General features: G+C 43.7%; 1 protein-coding gene across 3 annotated transcripts in view; it reads right to left on the reverse strand.

Moving 5' to 3' along the window:
- The window catches only part of LOC120996513 (glycerophosphodiester phosphodiesterase domain-containing protein 5-like), a 195241-nt gene that overhangs the window by 133565 nt on the left and 42086 nt on the right, over nt 1-19590 (reverse strand). The gene's annotated exons all lie outside the window — the stretch shown is intronic.

Below are 19590 nucleotides of genomic sequence, written 5' to 3' on the forward strand. Positions count from 1 at the left end.
ACCCAATCCAGTAACCTGGACACAAATACTAAATGAGACCACCGAAAAGATAAAAAATATCAAAGAAATAATAGAACAATTGCCTAAGGATGAGGAATACAACATACGGCAGGACAGACTTTGTAAAAGCCTAGACAAAGTAGAACGAGAAATCGTGGACAGAAAAAAATAAAATAAAATTGATACACATTTGGTAATACCCACACAACAAAGAAAACCACCACAAACTAATACACAAGAAAGAAATAGATAAATAGACCACAACGAACAAGAAATAACACAACCAACTCGCAATATTCCAATCACCAACCGATTTGAAATTGACATTTTTTTAGACAACCCCCCCCCCCCCCACCACAGACCACGAACCAGGAAGACAACTCACTGCTCCCCAACGAGAGCACAATGCTCCCTCCCCATCTGCACACCAATACAACCTGAGGAACAGGCAGGACTATCACAATCAGGAACACACACCACGACATTATTACAAATCCCCACAAACACGATACCAACATGCAAACCACAACTACAGACAGGAGACAACATCACAGGCAACTCACACAAGATGAAAGAGAAAGACAAGTAGAGGACAACGAAAAAAGAAGATACCCCAACAGACACTAGAAACAACAAAGCAGTAATAAACCTCAGCACAAAAACCCTGACACAATCACAACCGAATCTCCTCAACAAAGGATTAAAATTTGCCCCGATCACAAAAATGGATAAATTCCACACATTTATCGGAATAGAGAAATTTATTAGAAAACTCTGCCTAACAAAGTATTTCATGAAAAACTCAAATCGTACAAAATACGACAAAAGATGTGACACACAAACACACAGAACTAAAGCCCAAATCAACCAAATTCCCCAGACAAGAAATTAGCCAGGAAATAGCCACATTCAGAAAATGTGTGGAGTCAGACATCAGACGATTAAAACACAAAAAGACCAGAAACAACCCATCTAACCAAGAAGTCCATGCAATAAAACCGTTACAAATACAGAAAGATATTATTATCCGCCCCGCGGATAAGGGAGGAGCAACCATAGTTCTTGACAAAGAAAAATATGAACTGGAATGTCTAAGGTTACTGTTAGACAACACCACGTATCAAAAACTGAGCAAAGACCCCATTGACACATGTTAAAATACTGAAAGATTACTGCCAGAAAGGAATAGAGAACAAATGTCTATTAGAACAAGAAGCTCAATTCATCCTAAACACACAACGGAGACTCCCGATCTTCTACTTACTACCCAAAGTACACGAAAGTCTAGAGAACCCACCAGGCCGCCCAATAATTTCCGGAAAAGGATCACTGACATCAAACCTCTCACAACACATTGACAGACTACTCCAACCAATTGTTAAAAATACAAATACATACATAAAAGACAGAACACAGGTAAATCAAAATGATGGAAAACATAAAATACAACCCGAATTGGATCCTAGGTACCCTAGACGTCCAGTCCCTCTACACTATAATAGACCACAAACACGGCATTGAAGCTATGACTATACAGCTAGAGAAGAGTAACGAATTTCAAAAAGAACAAATCAGCTATATAGCGGAAGGTGTAGAACTGATCCTGAGACACAATTACTTCTCCTTCAACTCCGTCTACCTCCTACAGATGGGCATGGGCACCAGATTCGCCCCCCAGCTATGCAAACCTCTTCATGTCACAATGGGAGGATGAACATATATACAGCATCGGCTGGGAACGGACCTGGGGCTATGGAAACGATACATCGATGATGTTGTCTTTATCTGGCAAAGAGGAGAACCTGAACTAAAAATATTCCTGGAAGAGATCAATGAAAACCAAATGAATCTACACTTCACAGCCCATATAAACAAAACTGAAATAGAATTTCTAGACTTAAACATTAAAGTAGAAAACAACTAACTCACATGCTGTACCTTCCAGAAACCAACTGCAAGAAATAGTTTCATCCTCTACTCCAGCTGCCACCTTCCAAGGTGGCTGGATAACATATCAGAGAGCCAATTCGGATGTCTAAGACACAATTGCACCAAAGATGACAGATTCGAAAAAGAGGCTGAAATTTTAAAAACACAATTCATCGAAAAATAATACCCCCCCAACCAAAATTGAGACATCCCTTACAAAAGTACGAAAATTTGATAGAACCTCCTTTTTCAATGACAACACTGAGAATGAAACTAAAACACAAACAAACAAAACCCCAAAGCTTATATTACCATTTAGCACACAACAAAAGAACATCGAAAAGATCATTAATACCCACTGGCATCACATCCAAAAAGACAAAACGATAGGTCCTTCAATTTCTACGAAACCACACATCATATATACAAGGGCCCCAAACCTAGGCCTGAAAAATCGCCCCATCCATCCAAAATACAAAATAAGAAACACAAACTCACATTAAACACATGGCAAAAACTAAAAGGATTCTACAGGTGCAACCAATGTTCCAACTGCAGAATTACTTCATTTAAGAAAAAAACTGAAAAAATACATTCCACAACTACATCGCTAGAATATGAAATAAAGGAATTTCTCACAAACTTCATTTACATCATCACCTGTCCCTGCAAAAAACAAATACAACAGTAGGACAAAAAGAACCCTAAAAAAAAACGAATATCAGAACATATAAACAATATCAAAAAAGGCTTTGAAACACACTCACTTTCCAAACACTTTAAAACACACCACAGTCAAGACCCATCGGGACTATCATTTGCAGCACTAGAAAAAGTAGAAACAGACTGGAGAAGAGGAAACCACATAGCTAAGATGTCGCGCATCGAATCCAAATTCATTTTCGAGTTCAACACGAGAGGCATGAATGCCGATTTCGAATTATTCGGCTTCCTATAACAGTGCTGGAGTGGCTGCCTCCATTCGACTGGCGGTAGGCGTCCGGCTGTCTACCGGCACTCGATACAAGTCCGCCACCCCCATACCACCACCCCTAAAAAGATAATGGACCACCTATAAACCACTGAAGACACGAAACACGTCCACAAGATATCACCCTACAATGTAAACCACCAATGAACAAGCACAATAAGCAAGCCCAACAAGTACGATCCACGCCACCACTTGACCCCACTTCTTGCCACCACATAAATTAAAGCACATAATCACTGCCCAAACTATGCTCCATCACCACATGTTAAATCTCACCCCAAAGAAGAGAAAAAAGGAATCACATAAAATGACACAGAGAGCTCTACCACACGAAAATAGTGATATCCGCCCCATACAACATTTCCAAGACATGGGATATGTCCAAAAACACAACACGCAAATCAACCACAAAAAACGCACCAATGGCAGAAAAAACACAGCGGTACCGCAACAATGACAAAACCGCAAAATTCCCACCAAAAACAACAAAATCCTCAATTAAAGACCGATACAGCAATACCCCAACTGGCAAAAATCCTCCCAATAAGAAGGAAAAAGAATAAATGAAGATCAACAATAACTGACACCATGAGATCTTCAACACTAAAACAGTGAAACCCAACTCATGAAATACATCTAATGGCATGGTAGGCCAGGAACATAAGAGGTAAACCAACCAGACAAAAAAAACTGCTTCTACAGCACCAAAAAATGCAGCGATAATGCAGAAACGACAACCATGGAACCCCCACCCAAACACCCCAATCCCTAATAGAAGATCACCAAAGCATTGTCCCACCACAAAAAATCCACTCCCTAACCAAAGTGAAAAGAAAAGAAGGAACAAAAAGAAAACGAAAAGCAAAAATCAACACTATGTGGAACATCGCATCCAAAAAATAAAAATAGGATGCAAAAAAAATAAAAAATCAGACCCAATCCAGATTTTCGACAAATCCATCGCATCCAAAAAAATCGGATCGCAAGAATCTGATCCAGTTCAGGTCTTCGACAGATCCATAAACAGGGTATAAAAGCCAACACAATGGCAGACAGCGGGCTACCACTGATGAAGAAGGCAGCTCAGACCTTCGAAACGCGTATGGTGACTCCCCCACAAATCCGCTAAACATACCATCCTGGACTCTACCCGACTATTGGATCGAAAAGACCGCTTTACAAACGTTCACGAACTGAACGTAGGGAAGACACGTGAGATGCCATACAAGTGACGTCACCACCACGTGGGACGCCGAACGGCCATCACAGAACACAGAGCGCAGTAAGGAGGCTCCAGCAGCCGGGACACCCGTACCTTACAAAGAAGGTAAACCACAGTCAGGGTGCAGGCCTTCTCACCGCGTGGGACGCCACACCAGGTGCAGCACCCGACTGGTACATCACCCCCCTCTTTTTTCCTTTTTCCTTTTATATTACTACCACTAACAGTGACCGGCCAGCAATCCCAGGGAAGCACTGCATATATTTTGCCTTACCTATATTTTATATATTTAAAATTTTTTACTGCGTCTCCACCCATTTACAAACTGTTTACAAGGGACATCTACCCACCAGAGTGCCAACGAACTATTGAAGGTGGCAATTACCGCTATACAACCACCGCATTGCTCCATTTGCACTCCCACTCCTGTATTGTACATTTCATTATTACCTTTTTAATATTTCCTTATTCTATTTATTTCCTATTTTTTAATTACATTTTTACGTAAGTGGTTATTATTACCAATCATTGTTGAATATTACCCTCTAAACCCAACCCTTTCCTATATTATCGATATAGATAACTAATAAATGCATATTTTTACCCATCAATCTGTCTACATTGCTCTTTAAGCGTTACCACCAGGTGTAGAGTGACGGTTTTCATTATACCTCCAGGCATGATGATGTTTTCTCTGCCTGCCCCATCAACCAAAAAGCAGAAGTGGCAGATGCAGAAGGAGCTGAGCCTCTAGGTGTAACGGTAACGCCCCTGTTGCTCCTAGAGGCTCATTTGCATATAATAAAACATCATTTTTCTCAGTAATGTGGGTACATATGGACATGGGACCAACACAGATGCCTTCAACTGCCAAGTGCACATGCAAGATCCAGCCACAACCAGAAAACTGTCCGTGGCCACTGGGTTTTCTCCTTCTTGCCCTTCATGCATTTGGCAGCTGGGTACGTCCACACGGTAAAGATTTGGTCAGCGATATAATCAATTTTCCCGTCACCCAGCAGAAACGGTCAGAGACTACTCCCGCTAAGCAGAAAAAGCATACAATGTGATAGAATCATAGCGTTGTGCGCCCCCTGCTGTATTGATCTAGGAACCTACAGTGGATATAAAAAGTCTACACACCCCTGTTAAAATGTCAGGTTTCTGTGATGTAAAAAAAATAGACAAAGATAAATATTTTCAGAACTTTTTCCACCTTTAATGTGACCTTTAAACTGTACAACTCAATTGAAAAACAAACTTAAATCTTTTAGGTGGAGGGAAGACAAAATATAAAAATAATATGGTTGCATAAGTGTGCACACCCTTAAACTAATACTTTGTTGAAGCACCTATTGATTTTATTACAGCACTCAGTCTGTTTGGGTATGAGTCTATCAGCATGGCACATTTTGACTCTTTGCAACACTCCAAGTCTGTCAGATTGCGAGGGCATCTCCTGGGCACAGCCCTCTTCAGATCCCCCCACAGATTGTCAATCGGATTCAGGTCTGGGCTCTGGCTGGGCCATTCCAAAACTTTACTCTTCTTCTGGTGAAGCCATTCCTTGGTTGATTTGGATGTATGCTTTGGGTCGTTGTCATGCTGAAAGATGAAGTTCCTCTTCATGTTCAGCTTTCTAGCAGAAGCCTGAAGGTTTTGTGCCAATATTGACTGGTATCTGGAACTGTTCAGAATTCCCCTAGCTTAACTAAGGCTCCAGTTCCAGCTGAAGAACAGCCCCTTGGCATGATGCTGCCACCACCATGCTTCACTGTGGGGATGGGGTTCATTTGGTGATGTGCAGTGTTGTTTTTGGGCCAAACATATCATTTGGAATTATGGCCAAAAAGTTCAACCTTGGTTTCATCAGACCATAACACCTTTTCCCACATGCTTTTTGGAGACTTCAGATGTGTTTTTGCAAAATGTAGCCTGGCTTGGATGTTTTCTTCGTAAGAAGGCTTTCGTCTTGCCACTCTACCCCATAGCCCAGACATATGAAGAATACGGGAGATTGTTGTCACATGTACCACACGGCCAGGACTTGCCAGATATTCCTGCAGCTCCTTTAATTTTGCTGTAGGCCTCTTGGTCGCCTCCCAGACCAGTTTTCTTCTCATCTTTTCATCAGTTTTGGAGGGACGTCCAGTTCTTGGTGATGTCACTGTTGTGCCATATTTTCTCCACTTGATGATGACTGTCTTCACTGTGTTCCATGGTAGATCTAATGCCTTGGAAATTCTTTTGTCCCCTTCTCCTGACTGATACCTTCTAACAATGAGATCCCTCTGATTCTTTGGAAGCTCTCTGTGGACCATGGCTTTTGCTGTGGGGTGCGACTAAGAAAATTTCAGGAAAGACCAACTAGAGCAGCTGAACTTTATTTGGGGTTAATCAGAGGCACTTTACATGATGGCCGGTGTACGCTGACTCCTATTTAACAGGATTCTGAATGTGATTGCATAATTCTGAACACAGCTACATCCCCAGTTATAAGAGGGTGTGCAAACTTATGCAACCACATTAGTTTAGTTTTTTTTTGTTTTCTTCCCTCCACCTAAAAGATTTCAGTTTGTTTTGAAATTGAGTGGTACAGTTTATAGGTCACATTAAAGGTGGAAAAAGTTCTGAAATGATTGATCTTTGTCTCATTTTTTTTACATCACAGAAACCTCACCTGACATTTTAACAGGGGTGTGTAGACTTTTTATATCCACTGTACATACAGCGGGCAGGTATAGGGCGGTTGTATGCATCTTCAGGGTATAGGGAGGTTGTGACATTTAGACACTAGGTGGATTTCCACTGCACCATCTGGGTTCTACTTCCACCCATTGCCCTATGAAGATGGGCTGAGTGCAAGTTTCCTGCCAGATCAGTTCTCGAAGACATCTGGCACCCCTTATCTCCTAGAGGAACGTATGGTCAAATGTGTTAAACTCAACAATCCAAAAGGCAGATGTTGGGGGTAGTAGGGCTGCATCTATACTGATTATATTGTTGATGGATCCCACCAGGATCAGAACCAGTCACCATCTAATTTCCAAGGTGACGAGGCGGATGTTTGCGGTCATCAGGAATTAATCACTTCATTCGGAACCTGTGTCTGGCTGTAAGGCAACTGGCGGCAGCAGCAGCCTCCACCGATGACAAATTCTAAGGCCCGGCCTCTTGGCTACGTCCCACCCCTCAGTCATCCATCACTCAAAAACAGAAGACATCAGGAGGAAAGAAATCAGCAGGATCTCAACAAGCCGTGAGGTGCTCCTGTATTTCACAGCTCTGGGTATTGACGAGTATTAAAAGCAAGTACATTCATCGATGGGCATCCAGGGGGATTGTGAGCGCAGAGCCGGAGCAGAGAGGGGGATTATGTGTGCTGGAAGAACCAGACTCAAGATGTTTTGTGCTCGACATAGAAGCCCGAAGACTTGCGAATAAGAACATGGGGAGGATCTCTGGCTTCTGCTACTGAAAAGGTGAATTATGCCAACCAGGAGACTTCTAGTGCTTGGGAGTACATGTCACAGAGCATGCCCACAACACCCTCCCATAGAGTTGTTTTCTGATTGCACGCCTGCTCTCGACAGTTTTCAGGTGAATTACGCCTACTAGTAGATGCATAGCATTTACATACTAGTGGGCATGCTCGTTTTGTCATTCGTAGCATTTTGACTGCGCAGAAAAAAAGTTTTATACTGTATGTATATGACATCGCCGATGCTCTGACAGCAGTCCCACATGTGCTCTGGGTGTCCCCACCCTGCGCCATCCCCGCGGGCTGGATTGCTACGATGTCACCGCTAGCTTCACCGAACGGGCTGGGAATGAACCGCGCAGGCACACAATTTCAATGCAGGTGGTACTGCTGATCAAAGCCAAGGGAGGGGGGCTGGCTGGGGTTTATCTGCAGGACACGGAGCATCCCACAGGCTTGGGGCCGCCCTTGGGGCACTTGCAACATGATTGCCACAAGTGGAAAAAAAACTTTCTTTTTTTTACTGTACAAAGAAAAAGCAATGAATTGCAAAAAAAAAAAAAGGGCATGCCCACAAGAGTGTAAGCGCCGTACCGACCGCTGTGCGTCATTTAGTAGGAATAATTCACTTCCTTTTACACCAGAGACGATAAGGAGCTCAAAAACCATCTGCTAATACAAAACGAAACAAGACAGAAATAGACAGCAGGCGTGCAATTATCAGAAAATGTCTGATTGATTTCAGTGGGAGGATGTTGTGGGCATGCTCTGCGACATAGTCTCCGCGCAGCGAAAGGGAGGAGGAGATGAGCTGTCTCCATCAGCTACTGTCAATAGTCTTATCCTAGGTTATCTACCTTCAGCTTTACAACAGAGGTGTAACCTTTAATTGTAATCTTACTCTTTAATTATGATGAAGTGACTGTTGATCCTGTCCCAGTGTACGCAGCAAAGGTGATAGGAAGTATAAGTCTACAGTGAGCGCTCAATGGCCTGTGTGAAAACTGCAATACTGGAGATAGTGGAAAACTAGGTTCTGGGGGGAACCGTCAGGCCCCACCCATTTACCCCCTGGACTAATAATAACATGATGCATCGGTTTTGCCCAGATTGGTCCTTTAAGGAAAAAGGCTGTAACCAAATCTATACTAGAAAACATGACACTACATACATATACTATGGAGAAAATGCAGACATAGCAGAGCCGACTTTGTAATTAGGCACAACAAGCGTTACATATGATAGCAGGTTAACCTACTGCCTAATCCTAAAGGGACTGCCCAGTTTAATGAGCTCTTATCCGCCAGACCAGCGTGGTAATACAAGGGCTGCTTCCCAGAGCTTTAACCAGATCTTCAGGTAATTAGATTACTGCGCTGTACCGCACGGCGTGCCAGCAGCGCCCGCTTACTACAGAGGATGCTGAGGCTATATATAGCTGCTGGGTTTTCCTCGAAGCTCGGATGCAGCACTATCGGATATCATAAAACTGATGAACTAGCAGAACTGCAGCGTATTCATTACATGGAGCGTCCAGAGGGAAATCAGCCGCCATAACTCCGCACACGAGACCGCCGTTACACTGACACGCTCGGATTTCCTACAGTTACTTCATATGTTCTTATATTTCACTCAAGAATAAACAAAAGATTTTATCCAGATGCCTGAGAATGAAGCACAATATGTATAAGTCAGGGAGAGAGCGGGGACAGTTATGTGGCGGCACACATGCCCATGAAGCACCAGGGATTGAAAAGAAAAGAGCACCAATTTACCATCTGGTTCCCACATGTCTTCCCATTATTTACTGCTTCTGCTTGTTCATGGTCTGCACAGAATGATTGTATAATGGGAATAGTGGTTTTCACACCAGGGACTTTAGTCATTTGGTCTGACTGTTTCCAATGACAGCAAGCAGAATAGTGAGTGCAGCTGTGGAGTATAATACAGGATGTAACTGAGGATCAGTACAGGATAAGTAATGTATGTACACAGTGACTGCACCAGCAGAATAGTGAGTGCAGCTCTGGAGTATAATACAGGATGTAACTCAGGATCAGTACAGGATCAGTAATGTAATGTATGTACACAGTAACTGCACCAGCAGAATAGTGAGTGCAGCTCTGGAGTATAATACAGGAGTAACTCAGGATCAGTACAGGATAAGTAATGTAATGTATGTACACAGTAACTGCACCAGCAGAATAGTGAGTGCAGCTCTGGAGTATAATACAGGATGTAACTCAGGATCAGTACAGGATAAGTAATGTATGTACACAGTGACTGCACCAGCAGAATAGTGAGTGCAGCTCTGGAGTATAATACAGGATGTAACTCAGGATCAGTACAGGATAAGTAATGTATGTACACAGTGACTGCACCAGCAGAATAGTGAGTGCAGCTCTGGAGTATAATACAGGATGTAACTCAGGATCAGTACAGGATAAGTAATGTAATGTATGTACACAGTGACTGCACCAGCAGAATAGTGAGTGCAGCTCTGGAGTATAATACAGGATGTAACTCAGGATCAGTACAGGATAAGTAATGTAATGCATGTACACAGTGACTGCATCAGCAGAATAGTGAGTGCAGCTCTGGAGTATAATACAGGATGTAACTCAGGATCAGTACAGGATAAGTAATGTAATGTATGTACACAGTGACTGCACCAGCAGAATAGTGAGTGCAGCTCTGGAGTATAATACAGGATGTAACTCAGGATCAGTACAAGAGTAGACATGAACTTGTACATATGGGGGAACCCTTTGTTACCTTGTACAGACCCCAGTATTTATTGCTGGCTGCTGGATGGGTGAGGTTTCCAGATGCAGCTGGATCAGTCAGGCAGGGGTATGGGGAAACATGAATGGAGGACACAGTATGGCCGCCGATACTGGAGAACAGTGAAATCAGCTCCCTGCTCCAGTGAAGGTGACTGTGAGGCGTTTAACACAAAATCTGTCAGGTTATTAAGTGGTTGCCGCAGAGCATGTTACCGGCTGACAGGTCACATCATTATCCTCCTTCTCCGCAGGAAATGAGTGTCTATTAGAAATGAGTGCGGAGTTGAATGGAGCGACGGTCACCCATGCACGCAGCCGCTCCATTCTTCTCTATCGGGAACGTCTACTCAGCTACATCCACCAGTCCCACAGAGTCAAATGAAGCATGCGTGTTCAAGCATAGAGCACAGGCCTCCATTGGATTATAAATCATATACTTGTACCATAAAATATACTCACATCCATAACTAAATAAATAAAACACGCGGACACAAGTATTTGGGTGGAATAAATTAGGCCACGGCCAACTTTATTAAAGATTATCTTAAACCAATTAAAGCTGTATCAATCATACCAATAACTTAATAAACAATAATTAGACCAGCCATAAGCTCGGCCTAAACTTCAGACTTAAAAGGATAACTATGGTATTTTTTTTTATTTGCTAGTTTATTAGAGCTAGGCATGTATACCTGAGTAAGGCCTTGTTCACATCAGCGTTCAGCCTTTCCGTTCTCCTGCTCCGTTATAGGAGCAGGAAAACGGAAAGGACGGATTCGGCTCATAACTGAGCCGAACGGAGCCTACGGACCTCATAGACCCCCATAGACTATAATGGGGTCCGTTAGGTTTCCGCTCAGAAGATGATTTTGGAGCGGAGACAAAAGTCCTGCATGCAGGACTTTTGTCTCCGCTCCAAAATCATCTTCTGAGCGGAAACCTAACGGACCCCATTATAGTCTATGGGGGTCTATGAGGTCCGTAGGCTCCGTTCGGCTCAGTTATGAGCCGAATCCGTCCTTTCCGTTTTCCTGCTCCTATAACGGAGCAGGAGAACGGAAAGGCTGAACGCTGATGTGAACAAGGCCTTAGTCTGTCAATGATTGTCAAAAGATCTGTAATTACCTCATAATAACAGCTTTCATTAATGTCTCCTGTCCCTTCCCACTGCTCCGGCTAGGAAGACAGAGGGGCGGTCCTTCACACTGCATGCCTGCATTAGGCTTCAGAGTGAGGAGGCGTGTCTCTCAGTAATCCAATCTGATTGGCTGGCAGGAAGCTGCTGGCTACAGCAAGTTTGTATGTGACCTGAGGGAATGCAGTTTTGGCCTCAGAGAACTGGCAGAGGAGCCACCTTGAGAAGATCCTCATAATGTAGGATTCAAAACAGCCGTAACTAAGGGGGAAAACTCAAGGAAAACAGTGGTAAGTGAAGAAACCAAAGATTGCTTTATGCATAATGCTGCTGCAGCAGTAACATATGCTAACATTGATTTTTTTAAATGAAAATATAACAGTTATCCTTTAACGCGTCTGCTCACCTTTTCAGTGAGCGACTTTGTACTCACCGGACCATGCCGGCTAAATAGGCGGCATGGGCCCCACCCCACCTACAGCTATTTCAATCCTAGCTTGCATGATCAAGTTAAAAATATCTAAACCGATCTCTGACAAATGAATCTTGTCTGAAAAATAAAGGCCGGGCAAACCACCTTCAAGGTCCACGTGCCTAAAGGAAAACCCCCAAACTAAAGGCATATTAAACAAGCGTATCCTAATCTTATCCAAATATTTAAAATTAGAATAGGATAACCAAAGTAGACAAGGAATCATCTCCGAAAAAACTAAACGGGCGTCAGGGAACAATCGTCTGGTCCCAACCATAGTACGCTTCATACAAAAAGCCAATTCAATTCAATGGTACCCAATTTGCCCACATCATGAAAAATAATTATATCGGGGTCTGGGTACAGTGAACACATTTCTAACAGCACGTCCATCAAACCTTCCCACTGAAGACCCCTGACTCCATTCCAATAGATTCGAACAGCATCTGTAGACCAAGAGAGATGGTCACCGTACGATCTTTCTAAAGCTCTGCGATGGGACCAGTATACGAAAGAATGGCCGATGATCCATACAGGGAGTCCTGTGAAAACTACAACATAAACAAACATCAATCTACAGAAAAATCAGGACGAACATACAGTTTAAAACGATTAGACGACCATCTCCCAATCCGTTTAATCACAGACGCACTCAAACCAGACCGAGCCGCCACCGTAGCGGCTCCAATCCGGAAAGAATGCAACGTAATCCGGAAACCTTCCAAACCCAGCTCCCGTAAACATTTAGACAGCACAGACCGAAATTGATATTGAGTTAATGGAGAAACATCTGCATGCACAAAGAAAACATTACCACCAGTACCGACATTACCACCATACTCACCGGACAAATACAACCCGACCCGACTCTGTTCACTCGAATCCAGGTACCCTTACCTGACTGATCCATTTTTGACGTCGAAAGAAAAAAACAGGACATAATTAACATGAATATGGACATGCTGCAAAGCCAAACCCAAACTTGACCCTCCATTCTTCGGAAACGATTCACTAATTCTAAAAGCACCAAAAAACAAAAACATACAACAAAACGCAGTGGAAAAAAGCAACGCCTCAAAACTATCAAAGCAAACCAATGAAGCAGCGTGACACAATGACCTCAACAGCGTAGGTGAAATGGGACACCTGCTGTCCGGAAAACAATTACCGCGTTTGTAACCTTTTAAAATCTGCTAAAATCAAGAAATAATCCAACATACAAGGAGAACCTAAAACTCAAAGAAAAAAGGAAACACCAGATCGAACCTTTAAAACAGTAGCATAAGCCAAACCATCCGTAAATAACGCAACACACAAAATGCCAATGCAGCAACTTCACCACCAGAATAAGGAGACCAACCTCTAGCTGCGGTAAAACGACACCACCGAAGCCAAGAACGGACGCGATCATACCACGTTGTCGGAGCCATAGATGACTGTAAGTAAGACATACCCAGGACCAAATCAGATTCCAACAATTTAACTACTAACGGACACTTTGACAAAAAACTGTTAACTGCAAATAAAACACCCTTATTGTCAGCATGCAAAACAATCCTCTTATTGGAAAAACAACTACCCCATAAAACTAAAGACCCCACTACAGGAAAAAGCTCTGATAAAACAATGTTCTTAGTCACCCCATTCATTACCCAAGCAAAATGCCATTCTGATGCGCACCAGTGCCCTTTCCAATACGCACCAAAACCAGCTGCATCCGTGAATAACTCCATAAAAGAAGCCAAAACAAAATCTTCCTGCCATTATATTGCTGAAAAAATTCTAACCAAACCATAAAATCTTCTTTAACCTCTTCAGACAATCTTTGCGGACAATTGCCGACAAAACACCCGGCCCATCGGCATAATCCTACTAGCAAAAGGTAACATACCTAAAACCGACTGAATGTCCTTTACCGTGGCTTTACACTTTTTTTAACAACACCATGCAAATCCTAGACACCTTTTGCAATGGAAGACGAAACTCCCTTTTTACAGAATCGATGACAATCCCCAAATATTCCAAACAATTAGTAGGGTAAACGGTCTTATCTTCAGCTAACGAAACACCAAACTCAGAACAGACAGCAAAAAAAGGATTCCGAACCTCCGAACACACTGAGGCGTCCGCTGGACCAATGAACAGAAAATCGTCTAGATCGTGCGTCACTGCTCCCCGCATACGCCTAACCGCTACTACTACCCATTCAAGGAAGGAGGAAAAAAACTTCTAAATAAAAACATGACCAGGAACATCCCATGGGAAGACATTTATCAAAGTGAAATAAACCCTGAAAATGAAAACCAAGCGAATTAAAACAAGAAGGATGTACCGGTAACAGGCGAAAGGCGGACCGAACGACCGCCTTTCCCAAACCTACGTACTAAATCTATTGCTGAATCAAAGGGTGGCATACTTAACCGAACATAATGCTTTATCAATTTCATCATTTAAAGACGCACCATACGGAAAAGATAACTGATGAATCAAGCGAAAAGCATTGGGTTCTTTTTTTGGTACAACTGCCAACGGAGAAAGGCGAAAATTGCCGAAAGGCGGAGAGGAGAAAGGAACCGCAACCCTGCCTAACTCCTTTTGCTAATTTTGATTGCACAACCGCAGGAAATTGATCAACAGAAGATCAATTATTAACCCATTCACAACCAAAACCAGAAAATGATGGCAACTGAAAACCAAAAGCAAAACAGTCAAGAAGCAGCTCCGCCATCTTGAAACTTGGGTAACGTTCTAGCCGAGGACGCATGGGTCACCAGATTTACTGGCGTCGATGCTCTTGGCAAGAAACTCTTTTGTGGATGGCAAGGTAGGCATGTTAGCTCTTTTATAACAGCGAACCATCGGGTGACTGCCACCACAAAAGGCACTTACATGACGCAGGCCGCCTACACAACTGAGATTGCGGGACTGCGGAGGACGGCTGCTGTTTTGGGGCAGAATAAGATGAACGCTGTGACAACACTAAATTAAGCCACAGCCCAACATCCTTTGTGCCCAATCGCAATGCTAGGATACAGCGACAGCCTCTGTCTGAAACTCTCATCATACACAAACCAACCAATCCCACCAAAATTTTTATACGCCTCTAAAATATTATCCAAATGCTGAAAAAGTCCTGAACATTTTGTAGGACATTTTTCACCCATCACGCTGCAGAAGATACAGTATGCTTAAAGCCGATTGGTAAAATTGCGGGGGATGGGGCGCTTTTTGTCCTCTTCAGACTTAGCCTCCCTTATATCCACAAATTCATTTCTCCATATCTTTTCCTTTACCGACATGGAGAGATGAAAGCTCAAAGGCGATATTTATCACATGGTAACATTTCCTTATAACATGACTCTGACACTCCTTTATGTCTGGATACCGCTGGAAGAGGGAGAGAGTCATCACTATCTGAATCCCTACCCGGCCCTTGACCGCCAAACCGCCAAGCATCAGAAAAATCGCCCGCTAGGGGTGGTGGGGCAACATTTTTTAAAGAAGAAAGTACAGAGGACAGAGACGCAATAACAGGACCCAGACCACTGGGGCACTTACCACCAGCTGGAGTCGAAATCTCCGAACACCTGAAGAAGATGCAGAAGCCTCTTGGAGCGGTGGCACGTCTTCCAGGCACGCACCCTCCCGCTGCTCGACACCTGAGTGGAGCAGCAGTGATTGGTGCTGCGCTGGATGCAGGTTTAATTCTTCGCCGTCTCCTTCCGTGCTGATGTGAAAAACATGAAGATCTTCTCACTGCAAGAGTTTTCAGGGAACCCAGACACCTATGGACAGAAGCGGAACCAATCTGCTGCTCAAAGTTTCCAGGGGACGCAGATCCTGAGCGCACCTCTGGCTGTGACGTCAAATCCCTGCGGCTACGTCCGGCGCGATCCACAGCAGAAGCAGAACTGCGCCTCTGTTCTCCTCCTATCCGGGACAGACCTGCAGGGGGAAGGAGAGAAACGGGTGCGCTGCCTCTTCTCTCTTCTTGAAGAGCACAGAGCAGGCACAGCAGAGGAAGCTCCAGCCTCTTCAGATTCATCCACCGCCGGGCCCGGGACTTCACGGGGGATCGCCGACCACCACAGGAACCGCCGCAGAAAAAGACCATTCAGCGATGCAGGACTCCAGCCAGCGTGCCTCCGGAGCTTCGCGACGAATCCTTCCATCAGGGAAGCAGTAGCGGGCGGGGGCAGCACTTCTTTCAGATGCGGTCGGGCTGACAGCACAAAGCTGACAGCCACCGCAACTATATAGCCCAAACCGGGGGGCCGCCTGAAACAGTTCCCACCAATGCCCTACCTGTTGCTGGGCATCTCTGCATTTTTTGCCCAGCAACGTCATACCATAGGTCACTTGTTGACCCAATGTGACCTCTGCCCCAGACCCCAGCAACCATCTATTTTTAACCGACCTATACACATTTTAGGCTGGAAATTTGCCCGCCAAAAACCACAATGGAGGCTAATGGGATGATTATAATCCCATGAGGATCCCTGCATATATTTTCGGGATCCTAACATTCTCGTGATCGATGGGGGCCCCAGCAGTCAGACCCCAGCCGATCCCCCATCCTGTAAATAGAGGATAAGTTACCTTAATTGGACAACCCCTTTAAGAAAGATAAGGGCTGGATAGTTTGCCACCTCTGCAAGAATGCCTCAATTCACTGACAGCAAGTGGAAATATTAAAAATAGTGAAGAAGTAAGACAAAAAGTATATTAGAAAATTGTCAAACCTTCCAGAAGACAAAAGGATTGTCTCGGTCCGGACCCTGGAACCTCAGAGCATCAGTGAGATTACTGGTGGAGAGTTCTGTTCACCCCCCGTAGGGAAAATGTGGCATTACATGCCAACCATTAAAAGATGGCTGACCATGTAATTCACGTATTGGCTGGGCCCACCAGGGATGAAGCCTTTGTTGCTTAGTGAATCATAGAGGAGGGTCCTGAATGGGGTGTCCTAACCCTCCATGACATCTCCGTACACTAACAGGCTTTCTGTTCGGTATTTATGCGCACAATGCATCTTATTAAAAAGTTATTCATAGGGGCGCCCGGGAGCAGAGGCAGAAGTGATGGCAGATGATATAATACAGTCCTGATCAAAAGTTTAAGACCACTTGAAAAATGGCAAAAAATCATATTTAGCATGCCTGGATCTTAACAAGGTTCTAAGTAGAGCTTCAACATGCAACAAGAAGAAATGAGAGGGAGACAAAACATTTTTTGAGCATTCAATTTAATGAAAATAATGAATAAACTGAAACAGGCTGTTTTTCAGCTGATCAAAAGTTTAGGACCACACCTCCAAAAATTGATGCAAGCGTTTCCATGAGTTGAGTGGGAAAATTTCTCCAAGTGGTGAAGACGGCCGCACGAAGGCCATCTACTGTCTGGAACTGTTGTTCATTTTTGTAACCTTCCCTTGCCATCCATCCCCAAAGGTTCTCAATTGGATTTAGATCAGGGGAACACGTAGGATGGGCCAAAAGAGTGATGTTATTCTCCTGGAAGAAGTCCCTTGTCCTGCGCGCATTGTGTACTGTAGCGTTGTCCTGTTGAAAACCCAGTCGTTACCACACAGTCGAGGGCCCTCAGTCATGAGGAATGCTCTCTGCAACATCTGGACATAGCCAGCGGCCGTTTGACGCCCCTGCACTTCCTGAAGCTCCATTGTTCCACTGAAGGAAAAAGCACCCCAGACCATTATGGCGCCCCCTCCACTGTGGCGCGTAGAAAACATCTCAGGTGGGATCTGCTCGTCATGCCAGTAACGTTGGAAACCATCAGGACCATCAAGGTTACATTTTTTCTCATCAGAGAATAAAACTTTCTTCCACCTTTGAATGTCCCATGTTTGGTGCTCTCTTGCAAAGTCCAAACGAGCAGTTCTGTGGCGTTCAAGGAGACGAGGTCTTTGAAGATGTTTTTGGTTTTTGAAGCCATTCAGTCTCAGATGCCGTCTGATGGTTATGGGGCTGCAGTCAGCACCAGTAAGGGCCTTAATTTGGGTCGAGGATCGTCCAGTGTCTTGACGGACAGCCAATTGGATCCTTTGGCTCAGTGCTGGTGAAATTTTTTTGGGTCTTCCACTTGACTTTTTTGTTCCATAAACCTCAGGATCATTTAAGAAATTCCAAATGACTGTCTTACTGCGTCCCACCTCAGCAGTGATGGCGCGCTGTGAGAGACCCTGCTTATACAGTTCAACAACCCGACCACGTTCAAAAAGGGAGAATTTTTTTGCCTTTGCCATCACAACGTGCGACTACCTGACAGAAGATGACAATGAATCCACATCTTTGCACAGATTTGGCCTTTTAAAGGCATGTGGTCCTAAAATTTGGATCAGCTGAAAAACAGCCTGTTTCAGTTTATTCGTTGTTTTCATTAAATTGAATGCTCAAAAAATGTTTTGTCTCACTCTCATTTCTTCGTGTTGCATGTTGAAGCTCTACTTGGAACCTTGTTAAGATCCAACAATGTAAAATAAGATTTGTTACCATTTTTCAAGTGGTCTTAAACTTTTGATCAGGACTGTATCTCCGGTCATCTATTCACTGCGGGAGAACATTTACATGCCGTTCTGGTACATTACAGGAGGCCTCCGTCCTGGACACAACCATCACAGAAATGTCAGGGCATGGCGTACAGAAGTTACCACCTCCGGCTGATGCTTGCCCACTGTTCAGACCACAGCATGGAGTCACCCTTGAAGAATTTCTTGTCTCTACGGTAACTTGCACCCGAGTGAAGCGTGTGTCAAGGCGACGCTGCGGTGCTCCTTATTTGTACTGGGTTTTACCCGTTTTAATAATATATGTTATGTTGTGCAATAATTAAAGGAATTGTCCACCTCGGACAGAAAACCCATTTTCAAAAACCGTATTAGTGAACTCAAAGTGACTGGACCCTCTGCTCAGGATCCTCCTCTCTTGCCCACAGTGTAGAGTGGTTAGAAAGAGTGTCTCTCTTTGGAGGACCCAAACTATCCTGGATTACTCCTACAAACCGTTGATATAAATGGACAATGTGTAATACGTCATTTCTCCTGTAGTGGCGCTGTAGGGGGGAGTGAACTCTTAATGCCAGGTTTCCCCGCATCTCACAGCTTACAAGTGGGGAGGACGCTCAGCTTATTGTCAAGGGGCCATTCTAATATTTAGGCAATGTCAATAGTGGAGAACCTCTTTAACCCTTTCAAGACCGGGTGATTTTTCATTTTTAACTCCCTGCCTTCCTAAAGTCATAACTTTTTTTTAGTTTTCCTTTCACATGCTGTTTGTGGGACAAGTTATATTTTCTAAAGGCACCATTTACAGCTGCATACAATGTTAGTGGGGGGGGGTTCCAAATGGGGTGGAATTATAAAATAAAAAAAAAACACACAATTCTGCCACATTTTTATGGGTTTGGTTTTTACGGCGTTCCCTATGCAGTAAAACTGACCTGTTCCCTTCATTCTCTGGGTCAGTACGATTACAGTGATACCACATCTGTATAGTTTTTCTTGTGTTTTAATACAAAAAAAAAAAAAACTTTGGAAAAAATATCTTTTTCTTTGCATC

The sequence above is a fragment of the Bufo bufo genome, chromosome 3, assembly GCF_905171765.1.
Source record: "Bufo bufo chromosome 3, aBufBuf1.1, whole genome shotgun sequence".
NCBI classification, from domain to species: domain Eukaryota; kingdom Metazoa; phylum Chordata; class Amphibia; order Anura; family Bufonidae; genus Bufo; species Bufo bufo.